Source organism: Ceratotherium simum, chromosome 3 (genome assembly GCF_057802395.1).
Source record: "Ceratotherium simum simum isolate JZ-2026a chromosome 3, ASM5780239v1, whole genome shotgun sequence".
Classification (NCBI taxonomy): Eukaryota; Metazoa; Chordata; class Mammalia; order Perissodactyla; family Rhinocerotidae; genus Ceratotherium; species Ceratotherium simum.
In genome coordinates, this window is record NC_141902.1 from 84294694 (window position 1) to 84311020 (window position 16327).

The 16327-nt window shown below is 40.3% G+C and overlaps 1 pseudogene; it reads right to left on the bottom strand.

Annotated features, from left to right (window-relative positions):
• Positions 1 to 1174: 1174 nt before the first annotated feature.
• On the bottom strand, positions 1175 to 14821 carry LOC147917673 (uncharacterized; annotated as a pseudogene).
• Positions 14822 to 16327: the final 1506 nt, after the last annotated feature.

Here is a 16327-nt window from a genome sequence, read left to right on the forward strand (position 1 = left end):
GGGAGCAGGCCCGCTAACAGGTGGGCGACAGCGTTGGAGTCTTTGGCCCGCGCCCCCGGCCGCCGAAGAGCAGTGGAGCGCGGGGGTTAGCATCCCTCACATCCTCCTACTCGGACAATGCAGCCGTCCGAGGTGGTGGGTCCCGTAGAGGGGGTGAGAGCGTGCTGTGTCCCCACTCCTGGTCGGGCCCATTGCCTGGTGTCTAGGTCCGGGGCGCGGGCCTGAAATAAAGAAAGAGTGTGCGCACGGGGGAGGCCGGGAGGGCCGGGGGACACGGACACTGCCACTGCCGCGGCCGCAGCCCTCTGGCAGCCAAGATCAGGGTTGGAGGGCCCTTTCTAACACCTCCAAGAGAAGCGCTTTTTCTCTTCTGAGGAAACGAGAGCTTCTCCGCGAGGAAAGTAAAATTCCCACCCGACGCCATCCGGCCCCAGTGGCGTTGAGGACCAGCCGTAGAAGTGGGGAAATGACTGACAGTCAGAGAAAAGGTAACGAGGAGAGTGGCTCCTTGTTCGGCGAATGCGGCTCTCGGCTTCTCCACCCACTCTCCGTCCTCTGAGGTGTGGGCAGGCGGAATGCATCTCGCCCAGAAGGCGACGACCCCCAGAGCAGGGGCCTGGGCCTCCCCGCGTCGCGGCGCAGGACTGTGATAGGTGGTCCCCGGGCCGCGCGGGCGCGAGCGCAGCGCACTGCCGCTGGAAGGGCGTGAGGGGCGCACGGGGCGCCCTTGGTCGGGGGCGGGAGGGAGATAGGGGCGAGAATTAGAGCCTGGGGAGGTGGCTGAATGTCAGAAGTAAAAAGGTTGAAAAGCCAATTTTCCAGGCGCGGTTTCGCCCCCCCTTTGCTGGTTGCAGAGGCCGTAAATCAGCGGCCGGCGGCGAGGGCGGGAGGAGCCCCCTCAGCGGGCTCGGTGCGGCCCCGCCCGGACCGTGCGCACCTCCCGGTGGGCCACGAATCGATCTGAAGCCTAGCTGAGGATGTCACCGCACTAAATATTTACTGATCACACACAAATAGCCGGGACTCGAACGATTTTCCTCTGTGAGGAGAGCGCAGAGAGAAGGGTAAATCATTTTATTAGTGTGGATAAAGCCCAGAGCACACTCTGGGCTGGAGTGTTTTAAGATGTGTCTTCAACGGGATGAAAAGAGTTAGGGAAATCGATACGGAGTGATTAGAAGCCCCCGGGGTGACGAAGGGGGCCGGGGCTTTCGGGGATTTGGCGAGGCTGAGAGGAGGGAGCAAACCTCGAGGGGGGAGGCCAGACCACCGCCAGGAGCTCCCGAGCGCAGGCCTCCGTCCCTCCCTCCTCGACGGGAGGAGACGCGAGGGCGCAGCAAGCGGCAGGGAGCCTGCCGCGGTCCGGCTTTGCGGGGCCGGCGCTGGGTGAAGCGGCGCGGGACGCCGCGGGACCGAGGGCTTGGGAGCTACGGGTTCCACGCCGCTAGTGCCAGTGGTCAGGTGGCCACGGGAGTGGATCCCAGGCCCGGCGCGGGGACGCCGGCAGGTTCCCCCAGAGCGCCATCTCTCCAGGCAGCCTGCTGGGGTAAAGGTGTGGCCCAAGTTGGTTGCATTTCTTTCTCCCCCCTGAGCCGCGACCTGCTGCGTCCTCGAACTTTCTCCTTGATAAACCTCGGCCCCTCAGCTCCTTTAACGTTTCCAAAGAGGACGCAGCGGCCCAGCCCCGCTAGTTGCTTCTCCCTCTCTCCCACCCACCCACCCGGTGTCCATGGCCGCCGCCGGGTGGCGGAACCCGCTGCGGACCGCAGGGCGAGTGGATTCCAGGTTCAGGGCTCTTGGGCAGGTGGGAGGAAGCGTGAGGCCGACGAAGAAGGCAGAACCAGGGTGACCTACACCAGCGCAGCCCCTAGGACGTCTCCGTTCTCTCCAGGGCGGGAAGTCAGCTTCGAGGGTATCAAACCACACTCCAGCGATGGAAATCGGTCTGGGGCCCCAAGGCTGGGCACAGGAGCCTAAAGTGGCGGAGGTGTAAAGGCTTCTAGGGCTTGCTGAAGTTAGCAAGGCTTTGGGGGGAGTTTACTGGGAGGGAGAGGAAAACCTTCTCCCCAAACTCAAGCAGGAAAGCCCTGGCGCAAAAATGGCTTTTCACTTGTGGAAGCGGGAGTCGCGCTCGCTACTGTGAACAAACCTTGAGGTTCAAAACAGCTGCAAATAATCAAGAAGGCACTAATTTCGGGAGGAAAGGAGGGGAGGAAGGTGAGGAAAGGGAAGAATCTTTTTCGTTTCTCCTCCCTTTTTCCGCTCCTGACCTTTTCCTAAAAATCAGCTCTTCCTGAAGAAACTGATAGATTGATTATTTATTTATTTATTTATTTATTTATTTATTTATTTATTTATTTATTTATTTATTTATTTAATTTCCCCTCTTCCCCAGTTGCTCGATTTTCTTGACAGTTTGAGGAATTCAGTTCAGGCTGCCCTGCTTGACGACTCGGTGCAACAGGAAATATAACTGCAGATCCAATTAACCGTTTTCCAGAAGGGAGAAAATTTTTTTAAAAAATTTGAATCCCAGTGGATTGGAGCGATATGTTCAGGTGTGAGGCGATTGGTGCCTCGAATTCCTTCCTCAGTAATCCTCTAATTCCTGCGATGGAAGCTGGAGAGAGCATCGCTGACCTGGAGGCTGTCAGGAGCCGGGTCTCCATTAACCCTTCCTGGTCTTGGCCAGAGCGAAGGTTAACTACACTAATATACCAAAGGGTCTGTGGATAAAAGGGAGGGAGGAAGGAAGGAAAGAGGGAAGGAAGGAAGGGAGGGAGGGAGGGAGGCAGAGAGGCAGGGAGGATAAATTCACCCTAGTAGCAAGGATTTCAGAGCTCTCTGCCCTTCACTGGTCCTCCCCCACCCCCACCCTTCCTATGAAAGCGGGTTTCCATTCAGAGAGACAACAGTTTCATCCATCAAGGCAGCTTGCTCCATGGAGATGGACTTTAGGGAATAAGAAAACATAATGTCGTGAAATGTTTTCTTCCATTTAACTGACCACTCAGTTCACTTTAAAAATATTGCTAACATGTATACAACAATAGATGATTGCAGGAGGGCGGTTTAACCCCCCCAACCCAATACATATTTTACTTTATTTAAGTAAAAGCTAATTTAGAATCTTGTCAGTAGGCAAATTATTGCCATAAAATCTGGATGAGGTTAGGAAAATATATTCTGCTGACTTCAAACCTGGTGGCATTTTAATGGGTAGTTATGTAATAGTTATGTGCATGAAGGTGTATGCACATGGGTGTGTATATATTCTTATGGTGTTAGAAGTTCCTTGATGGATTAAAGGTTCATATACTGGAGCACTAGATAGCGGCTGTCACTCATGTGTCCATGCTGGGGGTCTGGCAGAAAGCAGTTCAAAAAAGAGTTTTGAATGAGCTCCTTGGAATCACTATTGTTGAAATACAAGCTGAAGCAACTTAGTAATGGTAAAGCTATTGTGCATTGCAGAATCATAGAAAGATACTTCAAAGTAAAAATGTCAATTTTCAGTTTGGTAGCTTTGGCAGGGCATTTAAACAAAAGGTGAGCATCTTTTGCTTAATATATTTATTAAAAAAATTCAACTATGCTACTCTGTTTATTTTAGTTTTCAATGAATTGAAGAATTAAGAGAGAATAGGCTTAGGTAGAGATGATAGCATAAGGGGCTTGCTGCCCGTTTCATCAAGTCTGATGTGGGCTATGCATGCTTTTAATATTATATTGCAAAGCAACTCCTGGTGAGAAAGTTCTAAAGCCATGTAGAGACCAGTTGTTATTTAGAAGTGGACAGAATGAGGAAAGATTGTCTGATTCTATATTTTTTCTCTTTCTCAAGAGTCTGATAATGAAATCTTTAAAATGACAGTTCATTTTTGGTATGTCAAAAAAAGCATTAATCAAATGGTATCAAGTGCCAGTCATTTAAACGTGAAGGTGCTAGTAAGGCAAATATCCAGATAAATTAATATTGTTAATTAGTTGCATCAGTGTACTTAAAGAAAATACAAACAGAACAACAAAGAGGATTTATCTGATTTAATTTTCTTTAGCCATAAACTCAGGTGAATTTCAGAAGGAGAAAAATAATTTAAGGACTAATTTCCATTATATTGGTTTTTAGAAGGCTAAAAAAAAATCAGTTTCAATATAAAGCATATGGTTAGAGAATTAAGTAGATGGAGAAAGACAGACACACTACCATAATAAAAAAAACATTATATATGAATTTGAAAACATATTTAATTAATTACCAACTGCATTTCTCCTCTGAAAAGGCTGATTTCTTGAAATGCTGAAGGTTCACATTAAAAAAAAGGACTTCCGTGCAAAATAAAGAGGCGGCTGTTTGACATAATATTCAGCTTGTTGACCATAGGAAGTATCAGCTTGAGAGTTTACCAAGTGTAACATTTAAATAAAATTTACACTAGTCTTTTAATTTTGAATGCAGGATAGAGAAAGGTACTTTTCCTAACTGTCCATTACAATTTATAATGAATTAATTAACGTTACCAAAGAGATTACGATGTGCTTGACTGAGGTAAATTGATCGAGATAATATCACTTAAAATTGTTTAAAGCAAAAGTGAAAACATAAAAGCATGGTAATGTTGACTTCAGTGAAAAATGTCACCTTGGGTATTTTTGACAGGAACAAATCACATCACGTGTCAGGGAGAAGTTAAAAAATGAGGCAACCCTATTTCTTTGCAGAATGTATGTTAAGAACTTATTTATTTGCTCCAAAAGTTGGGTTGCAAATTTTCATTTTGCATATACTTTGTTGCCATATTGACATACAATTAGAAAGAAGCTAGCATTGTTAAATTTAAGCAGTGGGAGGTGGAGTTAAAAAGATATTTTTCTTCATGGTCTCCAAGACCTATGCTTGTTTACTCATTGATTTTTTTCATATGATTTTGGTTAACTTAATGGCTTTTAAAATCATATATTGTTTTGCTGAAGTCTATATTGTTTATAAATTGAAAATAAATTCAAAGGCATCATCAGATCTTTTATGGAAAATGCAATTGAATGTTCAGTTATCGAAGAGCTACTATTTAAATTTCCCAGATTCTAGTAAAACCAAACACACTTACAAACACCTAAACCTATTCTTTCTTAACAGCTCTTAAAATTGCAACTGGTATGGCTGTGGATGAATATTTTATATAAGAACCTTTAACTCTCTTCCTATTTCCCCTGGAAATGCCTTTAATTTGTCTTTTATGCTTACATACTTTAAAAAAACGTAAGTCGGTATGCAAGAATTATTCACCCTATTTTAAAAACCAGTGAATAAAAATTCTAATTATAGAAAAGAGGCATGATGTTTACTATGAAGTTTCAGGAACATATAAAGTTTTCTTAATGAACTAGAAGAAACTCTATTCTAGATAAATTTAAATAGGGCAGCTTTTGGGTATGGTTTATATTCCTGTCCTTCTACCTTCTTGCCTTAGGCACCAAAGTATCTGGGTTTTTGTCTTCATATACTGTCTATGGCTAACAGAGTAGTTTTCTGAGATTAAAAAATTTTTTCAAATTGTCTTGCCTTTATAGCTTAATGCATTGTTAAATTGAAAAATAATATTAATTTCTGCATTCAGATTCATATGTCTAGGCGGTAATGAAGAGGTGAGCTTCTTCACCCTCTCACACAAAAACAAAAACAGCAATACCTATATAAGCCAAAAAGAAAAAAAAAACTTAGGATTCAGTATGTTGGAAATATATGCATATTGTTTTTACAATGGAGCTCTTAATAAGGGTTTTTTCATCTTAACTATCTACCAAGATGGGCCACTTCACTTTTATATATACATTTTTAAATTTTAAGCAAGTTTTAACAATATATCATCACAGGCTTATTAAAGTGAAGGAAGATTTGAAAAATAAACCTCCAAAATAAAAGACACAGATAAGGACAGGGCATGATGGTTGGCCTCAGTTTATAGGGATGTTAACAAAAGTTTTACTTTAAAAATGACAATAACATGCTTTTTTCAAGTGCAAAACAAGATGGTTATAGGAGAAAAAAAGAAGAAAAAAGATTTCCTCTCACTCTCCCCTAACAAAAAACCAAAACAACAACGAAAACCCCACCTAGGAGGCCCCTTACCACTTTTGGGAAAGTTTCTGTGTAACTGTGGGTCCTGCCAAAACTCCCAGTTGGTCTACTTTTTAAACTCGAGGCAGACAGTGGTTAGACTGTGGTCAGCAGCCTGGCAGCCTGGAGAAGGAGGCCAACTTTGGGAGCTGGACAGCAGGTGACCTACCCCTTAGAGGTGCACTTTGAAAAGCAACTGTTGAAAGTCAACCTCTCCTTTCCAAAGGAGGTTTCAGGGGCAGGACAGTGAGAGCTAATATAACCAATTTTATGATTTTCTAAGGCATTCCTAAATTTTATGATTCCCCCCTCCTTCTTTACTATCTGTCTTTGTGCCTCCAGGGCCAGGGAAAGAGCAGGGCAGATTCTAGATTGCTTTCAGAGTTTGCCTTCTCTGATGATGGATTACCATGTCAATTTAAACAGCATAGGATTAATTTGTTTCAATGATTTCTCTTTAGGCTGAATGCCAGCCGTTTTTCTATCTCTCCCCTTGCTCTTCAGAACAACAACAACCAAAAAAAAAAAAAAAAAAAAAAAGACTTCTTTCCCTATTCTAAGTTAGGAGACAATAATAGAAATAGACAAGTTAGGTGTAATGTTGCAACACAGTTATGGGTCTGAGTGTTTTTATCTCCAGCCTAAGAGGCTGAAACATACAGTCAGTCACATTAAAATGAAATTGGATTCAACATTTATTCAATAAATACTTGTCTTGTAGATAATCCAGTGCGGAGTGCTTTTGACACATAAGAGCTTAATTTGTCTTGGATAACAAGTTATTAATATGGTACATTTAAACTTGCCACCTACAATAAGGTTATTGAGATCTATAACAAACTCAAATGATCATTGTGGAAAATAATTTATGTGAGGAAAGGAGACCTTTTTGAGAATGCATATCTTTATCATATATATACATACATACATATACATACACATATACTAGTAACATACATTTCAGATCATATATGGACAAAAAAGTTCAATGAAGTTACAAAATTCTATTTATTATGCAGATGTATCTAACCTTTCCAAAATAAGAATGTGTCAGAGAGTTTTCCCTTTGGAAAGATTTCTAAAGTGCACAAGAAAAATGCTGTTCAAATCCTATTTCTTTGCAAGACCAAACCCATTATGAGGTTGAAAATGGCACAAAAAAGCACTTAGGTACAATCCAAAATCAAATACCCCCTCCATATTTTTCACCTAGACTAACCTTGCAGCCAGAGAGAGCATGTTGCTTGTAGAATAAAGGCAATTTGAGTGAAATAATCTATTCCTAAAGTGATTATTGTATTTTCTTCTCTAAGGGGAGGTCCTCGAGCAGATGCAAAGGAAAAGGAGAGGGGTTTTATCCTACGGACTGACTATGTTGAGTGCATGTGGGTATTTAAACACTGGGCTTCTTTTTCACCACCCTCCTTTCCTACTTGCCTCTCCTTTTTCCAGCATTCCCCTTCACTGAAATTAAACATCATAGTTCAGGATAATAAATTGCATTCCGAATATGAACACAAATACCCTTTTCCTAAGCCCCTCAATGCACAGACGGCCTTTATTTGAGCAGGTTCTACTTTCTAGGGACATATGCAGTCAGGGGCCAGTGACTGTTAGAACTGGAATCTATGCAATTTTAATTTGTAAAAAAGTTGTTGGTTGTTAACCTTGGGGGAGATTGTGCATCTCTAAGAAACCAAGTCTTTGAGAGCTCTCCCTGGGAAATGATGTTACACGTGAGCAGAAAATCCAGGCAAGAAAAGCTAATTGAATGAAGAGAGAGAATTAGGTTAAAAAATAGAGTACAATCTAGTATCACATTTTCACTAGTGTAACTTGAAATGAAGGTGTCTTCAAGTCACCAGTGAAGCCAGAGTGTTTAGATGTTGGCTGCAGATGGGAACACCTATTGAAATGTGTCTGAAGAAGATTAATAGGGCTTGTCACTGTTGGGAAAGCACTGCTTTGCTGTAAATTTCTACCAGCACAAGATGAATTACCGATGAATGCTCACTTATCAACCCCATCACTATCGTTCGACACTAAATCAAATTGAGAAGTTATCTGCAATCAGAAAATTTCTTTTTAAAATAGACATACACCTTTAGGCCCCAAGTCTTTAATAATCCCACTCAGAAAACAATGCCCCATCCCATGATGCTTCTTTAGCTTAAACACATTAGATCTCAATAATGAATATATTTTTAAGTTCATATGCAATGGACAGCTGGTCGATAGTAAAGTTTGACAGTATTTTAATGAGGGGATGAAGGTCTTGGAAGCTACTGTTTAATATTTCACAAAATATGTTTTCTTTACTTTGAGAGATTTCTCTCCCTTACTTGGAAGGCAGAGAAGAGAGTGGTTTTGCTATTTTCCTGTTCTAAACCTTGTACCTGTGACCTAATGATCATTTCATCCTCTGGTAAGGTAAAATTATGAGAGAACTGCAAGTTTAGGTAGATAACAGTAGATTGGATTAAATGGATGATAATGATAATCGAGGAAATGCACTTATTCTTTTATGATTTAACGGTGTTTCATACATCTCATTTCTAAGGTGATTTGTTTGAGAAACAAAACAATGGCACCTCTTTTACTATCTACTAACCAACTCTAAGCATCCAGAGATTTTCCAACCTAGGAATAATAATGTTTTAATAAAAACCATCAACACTTGTATTTTTATAGATCTCTACCTGTTTGAAAGTTATCTCAGATGCATAACTCATTTGATTTTTACTGAAATCCTGCACAAGGATTTTGAATTCCCATTCTGTTGTTAAGTAAATTGAGGTCCCGAGAGTTATCTGACACCATGGAGCCAATAGCTGCACAGTCAGAATTCATACCTAGGTCTGCTAGGTTTCTTTCAGGGTCTTTTCACTCCAAGTCATTATGTAAATGAAGGAGAAGAAGATGATGATGATAGAAATGGCAGCTAACCTTACTATATACCAGAACTATGGTAAACAGACACATATGTTATTTTACTTCATCTCTGTACAACTCTTTGAGGTAGATACTGTTATTATTTCCATTATCCAAGAGAAAAAAAGCCAACTGAGGCATATGTAGCTTAGGGACTTGCCTGAAACTCACATTGCTAGTAAGTTGGGGACATGTTATTCAAATCCAGGAAGTCTACATTCAAAGCCACTGCCCTAGCCGATGTTCCTGTTTCCAATTGCAAGGAGTCTTCAATTGTACTGACTGGTCACAAGAAATCCCACTTATTTTTGGAATACAAAAATCCCTCCAACTCTGAGGCAGTGTGTCATAGCAGAATAGACTCTAGTTTGGAAATAAGGGGGCCTAGGTTTAAATTCTAGCTTTACCAGTTACTAAGTATGTGATCACAACTTCTTTGGCCTTTATTTTCTTCATCTATAAAGTGGGGTGGTTGGGTCAAATGAAACTATGGGCATTGTTTTTTGGTGCTTCCTTCTGTCATGAGTTCTAAGGGAAAAAAAGCAACAGCCACCTCTAAGGAGGTGAGTGGGGACAAGTGACATGGAAAGCACTTTGAGAAGGTGTGGCTTCCATCTCTCAGAGACTGGCACTGGGGACACTCGGCCTTGGATGAGGTCTCCGTTTTCTCCTCTCTGCCTCCAGAGAGCACTGAATACTTAAGACACTGATGCTTCTTTAGAAAACCATAGAATTTAAAACTTACACGCAAAACTTTACCTCCCTTATTTCCCAGATAAAGCAGAAGAAAAACCTGAGGTCTGGAGAAGTGACTTACATAAGGTCACCCAGCTGATTGGTGAGAGGGTTGAAAGAAGACCCCTTTTCTCTTGGCCCCCAAACCAGGAATCCACTCCCCCCAAATATCTCCCCAACGCTATGCTCCTTATTCAACAAAAAACATACTTTAGAGCATCTGATCATGTCTCATTATAACTATTTATTTTTTGATATGATACTTTGTGTGGGTTATTATTGGCCGTAATATGAAATCTTCCTAAATCTCTCCCACAATCATTTTTCATAAAATCTATTAAGCTAACCAGCCAAATAGTCAAACTGCAATGAAGAATCACACAATAATAAGAATACTGTGTAATCTCCATTAGGTCACTATAATATTCCAATCTGTATTTATTACAACCCTCCACTGATGCTTACATAACCAAAATTGCTACATTTATATTCTCTAATGGTTCCTCAATGGGAAAAACCTGTGTTTTTTATCTTTCTTTTCCTGTCCCAAATCGCTCTTCTACATCCATTGCCTGCTTTGGGAACCCCCTGTCTGGGTTTAATCAGAAGTTGCAAGACAAAATGTGCATTATTAAGAAATATAAATATTTTCAGAAGCAATCAAAGGGATGAAAGATTGATTCAGCATGTAGATTGAATCTAATTTGAAGCAGCTTTGTTCTAATGAGGGCTACTGGGATACAAAGTCAGGAGCTGTAGTGGCCACCAGTTGGAAATTCCCAGTCATTAGAATAATCTTTCAGGATTTCTCTCGCTAGGTATGCTGAAATACTGTTTGCAAGGTGTATTCTCTAGTCTCTGGGCTGAGCCACCTTTTTTGCCACCCTTAGGGGCTTGTAATAGTTACCTTTGAGAAATTATGACTAATTCCTCCTTCTCTTTAGAGTTTAGATCAGCAAGTACCTCCCTTTTCACAACTCGGAAGTTGGCTTAGCATTAACTTTTATAAGAACATTTTGGCCTGGAGGCATCTGTATTACAATTTCTTTCTTGGCTTAATAAAAGGTATCACATTATCTACCTGATCAATCTCTACTGGCTTTCAAAATAGAGACACGGAAAAACCTAATAAGCCTCATTAGGATATCTGCTTTAAAAACAACAGGCTGCCTCATTTAGCATGTTGCTTTGAAATGTCCCAGCAGAGCTGGGTGGCCAGTGCTTGAATACAGGTATTGCTAATTTGGGATCTTTGTCAGTCTGGTAGCTCTGAAAAAAATGCCGAATGTGTAGGTGGAATTTTAATTCACAAGGGATCAAACCCTGATTGTTGTATTTTGTTTTTGTTTTCTTTCTGTCTTTCCTTTAATCCCACTTTTTGTCCCCATGGCCATGTGTGAGAGATGGCTTGATTTTCTTGATATGGTTCACCCATCCGCAGCTGGAATTCCAAAGAGGACTGAAAATGTCTTTAAAATCAACTCAACTCAGGGATCCTGAGAGAACAAGTTTTCCTTTGTTGTAGGGTATAGTATTATTTGCTGTAGGTTTTTTGATATACATTCTAAATTAGGCCTGCAAAGGCATGCTTCATCTTTAATTCATCACTCTCAGCTGAAAGAGATTAGCAATGTCTAGCACGCACCCCTCGTATGGTGCTGACCTCATCAAGTATGGCCTGAAATTAATTAGCCTCATTCATTCCAAATGGAAAAGGATAATGGAGCAGCATTTTAGAGATGACCATCACAAATTGTATGCAGCATATTTAAAAGGCTCCTATTTTCAAACCATGTAGATTAAAATTCTTTCCAAGGCTTACAATATGCCAGAGTTATCGAAGACCCAGAGCGGAGCCTGGTCAGGTTTCTCGTATACATGGTTTTTTGCGCGCATGCGTGTGTGAGCGTGCGTGCCGAGTTGTTTGTTGTGTGTTAGAGCCTGTGTGTGGATGTGTTCGTATTTAGCTGGCTTGCTGTTTAGGGTTTAGCTGGCTTGCTGTTCCAGGGACACCTGGAGTACTTGACCAACAAAAATCTGATGTTTAATACTGTTTTAAATGATCCGGTAATAGAATACATTGACTTTTTTTGTTGTTACCATGAAGTGGTCATGTGAGCACAAATTTTGCTACTATTTTCCAGTAAGATGCTCTTCATCCTCTAATTTAGAAACAGAAAAGCCTCTTAAAGAAATGCTCAATTTTTCTATTTTAAGTTATTTTTGAAACTTTCTATGTCTTTTCCCAGTCCCTACTGTTTGATTATATTTTAAAACATGACTGAGGACTAACTTGGATACAGAATCACTTAAATTTACCATCTTTCTAAGATTAGCTGATTTTTCCCTTTTGGGGATTGACTAAGGGAGGCCAACTTTTTGAATATCAGACTGCTTTCTTTTCCAGCCAAACAAATCTTGACCGGGGTTCTTTGGGATTCTCAAAGATGTTGTCAAGTTTATTTTTATGAGCAGTCGTTCTGGGACCACAGATTAGAAGAAGAAAAAAAGTATGCCATTTCTGTGTTTTCATATTTTAATTTTTAAAATAATATAAAATGTGGTCAATTTATGAAAAAGTATCAGTAGTATTTGAGAGTAATTTTATCTAGTGCACATTTCTTAAGAAAAAATAAATTTACCCCAGAAGAACTTGATTAAATTAAAAAATAGATATTCAAAGTAATGTAACTACAAAGGTTCCACTTAACTGTTGGAGTGAAAAATGCACTTTTAGGCAAATAATCTTTTTAGAGCTCATTGATATATTAATCTCCATATGTAAGTTATTTAAGATTATTTTGTCTTATAATAAAGCTGGAAGCATGTTGCCCATATCTCTGCAAATGTAGGATTTAGAAATTTCTCTAAGCTCACTTTCGCCTAATCTTCTCATCCCTGAAGGCCCCTTTAGCTAATGGGCATATATCATTTATATGTACACGATCATCAATCACAAACTGTGAACCTATCATTTTGACATAAAAGATCTATCCTTTAATCTCCCCAAACCTCTAGCATATAATTTGAGGAAATTAGCTAGCTTAAAGTCTGGGCTTCTGACTTCTGGGGGATGAAATGTAAAAATGGAGAAAGCTTAAATTATACAAATTTGATTTTAAAGTCACAGTTTAACTGAGCCAGGGATAAAAGATGATGCACTGTAGATCTTTAAATGTTGACAGAAATAGATAATTTTGTTAATTATCATCTGGTCCATTTGGAATTTCATGGCCAATAAACACAGTATGAAATAAAGGGGAATATTTGAAAAAATAGCTTGACTTATTAAAGCACGTTACCAAAAATATATTTTGCTCATAATTATTTATTATTGAGACAAACAAATGCATATGTTCTATAATATTGCAATTTGCTCAAATACTGAACATCATGTCTCAATTTTTATTTAATTTTTTTTTTTACCAACTGAGGTGAAAATGGCAGAAAAACCATAAATATAAGGATTAAGGCTGCATGAAATTTGAGTTCGTTCAAATGACAAACCCAAAGTAAAACTCAGATGAACTTACCAATTTCATTTGGTATCCACCTGAAGCTATAAATCCTCTGTTGGCACTTGAGAGTAGAAGGAGGGTCAACTAAAATTTAAACCAGGTTTTCTGAAACCTAACCCAGACTCACTAACTTAAGGGTAAACTGCAGTTGTGTTTTGGGTTCATAACAAAACTTTCATCCCACTTTAGCTAATGACAAATAGATGATAAGCTGGGGGAAGAGAACTAGATGTTTTTGGAATTGCTGTTTTGTCTTATTTCATATTTCCTGTAATGTTCTGAAGTAGGAAAGAACAGTATATGAAGCAAATTTCCAGTGATGTACGTGGAAAGATGACCACATATGAGAGCCCAGAGGGGAAATTGACGGTTCAACATACATAGGGTTTTTTAAAAAGGAGAACCTAGATGAAATATTATTAACTAACATTTCTTGAGTGCATACTATAATCAGGCACTGTTTTAAGCACTATATTAACTCAATTTAGTTTACCATAACAGTACCAGGCAAATACTATTATTTCTATTTTGCAGATGAGAAAGACTAGGCACAGGGAGGTTATATAACTTGCCCAAGATTACACTGCTTCTAAAAGGGATGTGAAGCCCAGGATGTCTGGTTTTGGAATCTCTGTACTTAAGCACAATGCCGTACTGCCTCCCAAGAGAAAATACAATTACAATGTTGTTTGGAAAACAAACTGATAGATATTATGAATGGGAGAGATATTGTCCCATTTTTTAACTTCTGATAACAATAGTAAATTTAACGAGAAAAGTCAAAGGAGAGAAAGCTCATTCTTGTCTAATCTTTTTATCCCAGAAGTAGGAAGGGAGTTGACTTCCCAAATCTCTAATAAGTCTTTGCTGGGCTTCCACTTGGAATGCTACAAATGTAGGATACCTTGGTGCTAAAGAGATAGAGATAAACTGAGTGGAATGCAAAGAAAAAAAGTACAAAAATGACAGGATGAGAGATTTGACTTGGGAGGAAAGATCAAAAGAACTAAATAAGTAAAACTTGGCGAAGGAATAGTTAGTATAGAAGTCAATAGCATTCTAGAAATATTTAGAAGAAACAACATGTCACTAAAGAGTTTGGAAACAGATAAAGAGGAATGTCTAAGAGAAAAACAAATTACAAGAACTCAGATTTTGTCGTTGTCTTGTAAGACCCATAATGAAAGATATATTTTCTTGGAATAATGAAGCCCAAGCCAGAGATGTCACTGGGAAAAAAAAAAAAAAAAATGTGTTCCCTGCTTTGTGTAGGTTGAAGCAGAAAAATAGGCTAAAAGAATATGGTTTAAAAAATGCTTTACATCATAATATGTGGAATTCCAACCTTTATATTCACTTTCTCATTTAATCTTCATGATGAGTTTGCAAGGTATGTATTATTACCTCCACTTTACAGATATGAAAACCGAGGCTCGGGGAGATTACGTTACCTGTCCAGGGTCACACAGCCTGTAGCCCCCTGGTCTTCCCCAAGCCTGGTCTCCTTCCAGAACACCATACTGTCCTCTCTCACCCATCAACCCCATGACTTTGCCCTGAAGATGATGTCACAAAACAACTGGCAGTAGGCCAAATTCGTCATGGCACATTACCCTCAAGGAATGCACCGATAAGAACTTCTCAAATCTGGCTGGCATCCTCTAGGAGGTGGCCCGGTCTGCTCAGCACTTGCAGAAGCTCTGCATGTTAAGTAAACACACCACAGTCAGCTCGGATGTGGGACCAAATGATAGATGGATGAACATACGAATACCGAGTAGAACTCTCCAAGTAGGCCCCAAGCCTCCCCTGTTTACAAGCCCCCAAATGAAATCACCTGGCTGTTTATAGGAGTCTTAGTGCTGATGAAAAGACTGAGTTACACTCCAAACTTTTCCCTGCCAAAGGAGAAAAGTTCCAGATTCTTTAAAAAGTATGTAAAGCATCTGATCTGAAAAGTGGCAACAGCATTTGGGACCAATTACCCAGATTAGGAGGCAACAATGCTCTGTTTACACTTCGTTGCCAAGAGCTGTTTGGCTCTGGCCCACAAGCTGGAGATTGTAAATTACAGAAATTTCAGCCTGACGTTGACTTCTCTTTCGACCTGTGTGTCTGAGTGTAGAGAAGAGCGGATAGGAAAGCCCTGTTGTTGCTTGTCCTAAAACTTCAATGAATGGGGAACTGAATCTTGTCTTCCAGGTAAGGCATTTAACACACAGATCCCCTGCAATGGAAGCATGGACTTTATCACTCGGGGAAGGGTCTCATTGATTGCATATGATGTGTTAGGATGTGGTTTTTCAGTTTGCCACTCCTCAAAAATGATTTTTGCAAAAGAAGTTAGAAAATAACGGCTCTTTGACATCTTTTGCTTAATTACCATAGCACTCCTATTTAACTCCATTCCCAAATATACTGTGGATTAATCAGTAACAAATGGCGGACAGTGAAGTTATTACCGTGAGAGCTGCATGGCTGAGAATAGACATAGATCGCGGCAGATACAGCCATCGAGGACAAAATAGAGGCATCGTTTGGCCAAAACACGGAGGCTGATAGAGATTTGAATCATTTGGGCTTGAGATTTAGGTTATTCCCTTTACAAAGAAGGACCAGTCTCCACTTTGTGTAACCCTGATAATTCCAGAAGTTTTTTGAAAATATTCGTCTTTCTTTTAACATAATCCTGATGTTAAGGGCTTGACCTTGCCAGGGGGAAAGGAACCACAGAGGTCAAACAGCAAGGAGAAGAAATGGGAGGCATCTATTCCTGGAGCCCAGGCCTGCCAAACCTGGAAGTGTGGAAAAGACAAGTCATTATTGTACCGATAGCCCTAATGCATATGTGTTCAGAGTTTTATAACTTAACCACTCTAAATACCACATTTAGACCATCAAATTGGATATATCCACAGGCAGGGACCGAGCTCTTCTTTTTAAAGTTCTATGGGTTGGCCAGTCATTTAGATGAGAACGTGATTGACGTTGTGATTGTGGAGTATTATGGGAGTCTTGGGATTGA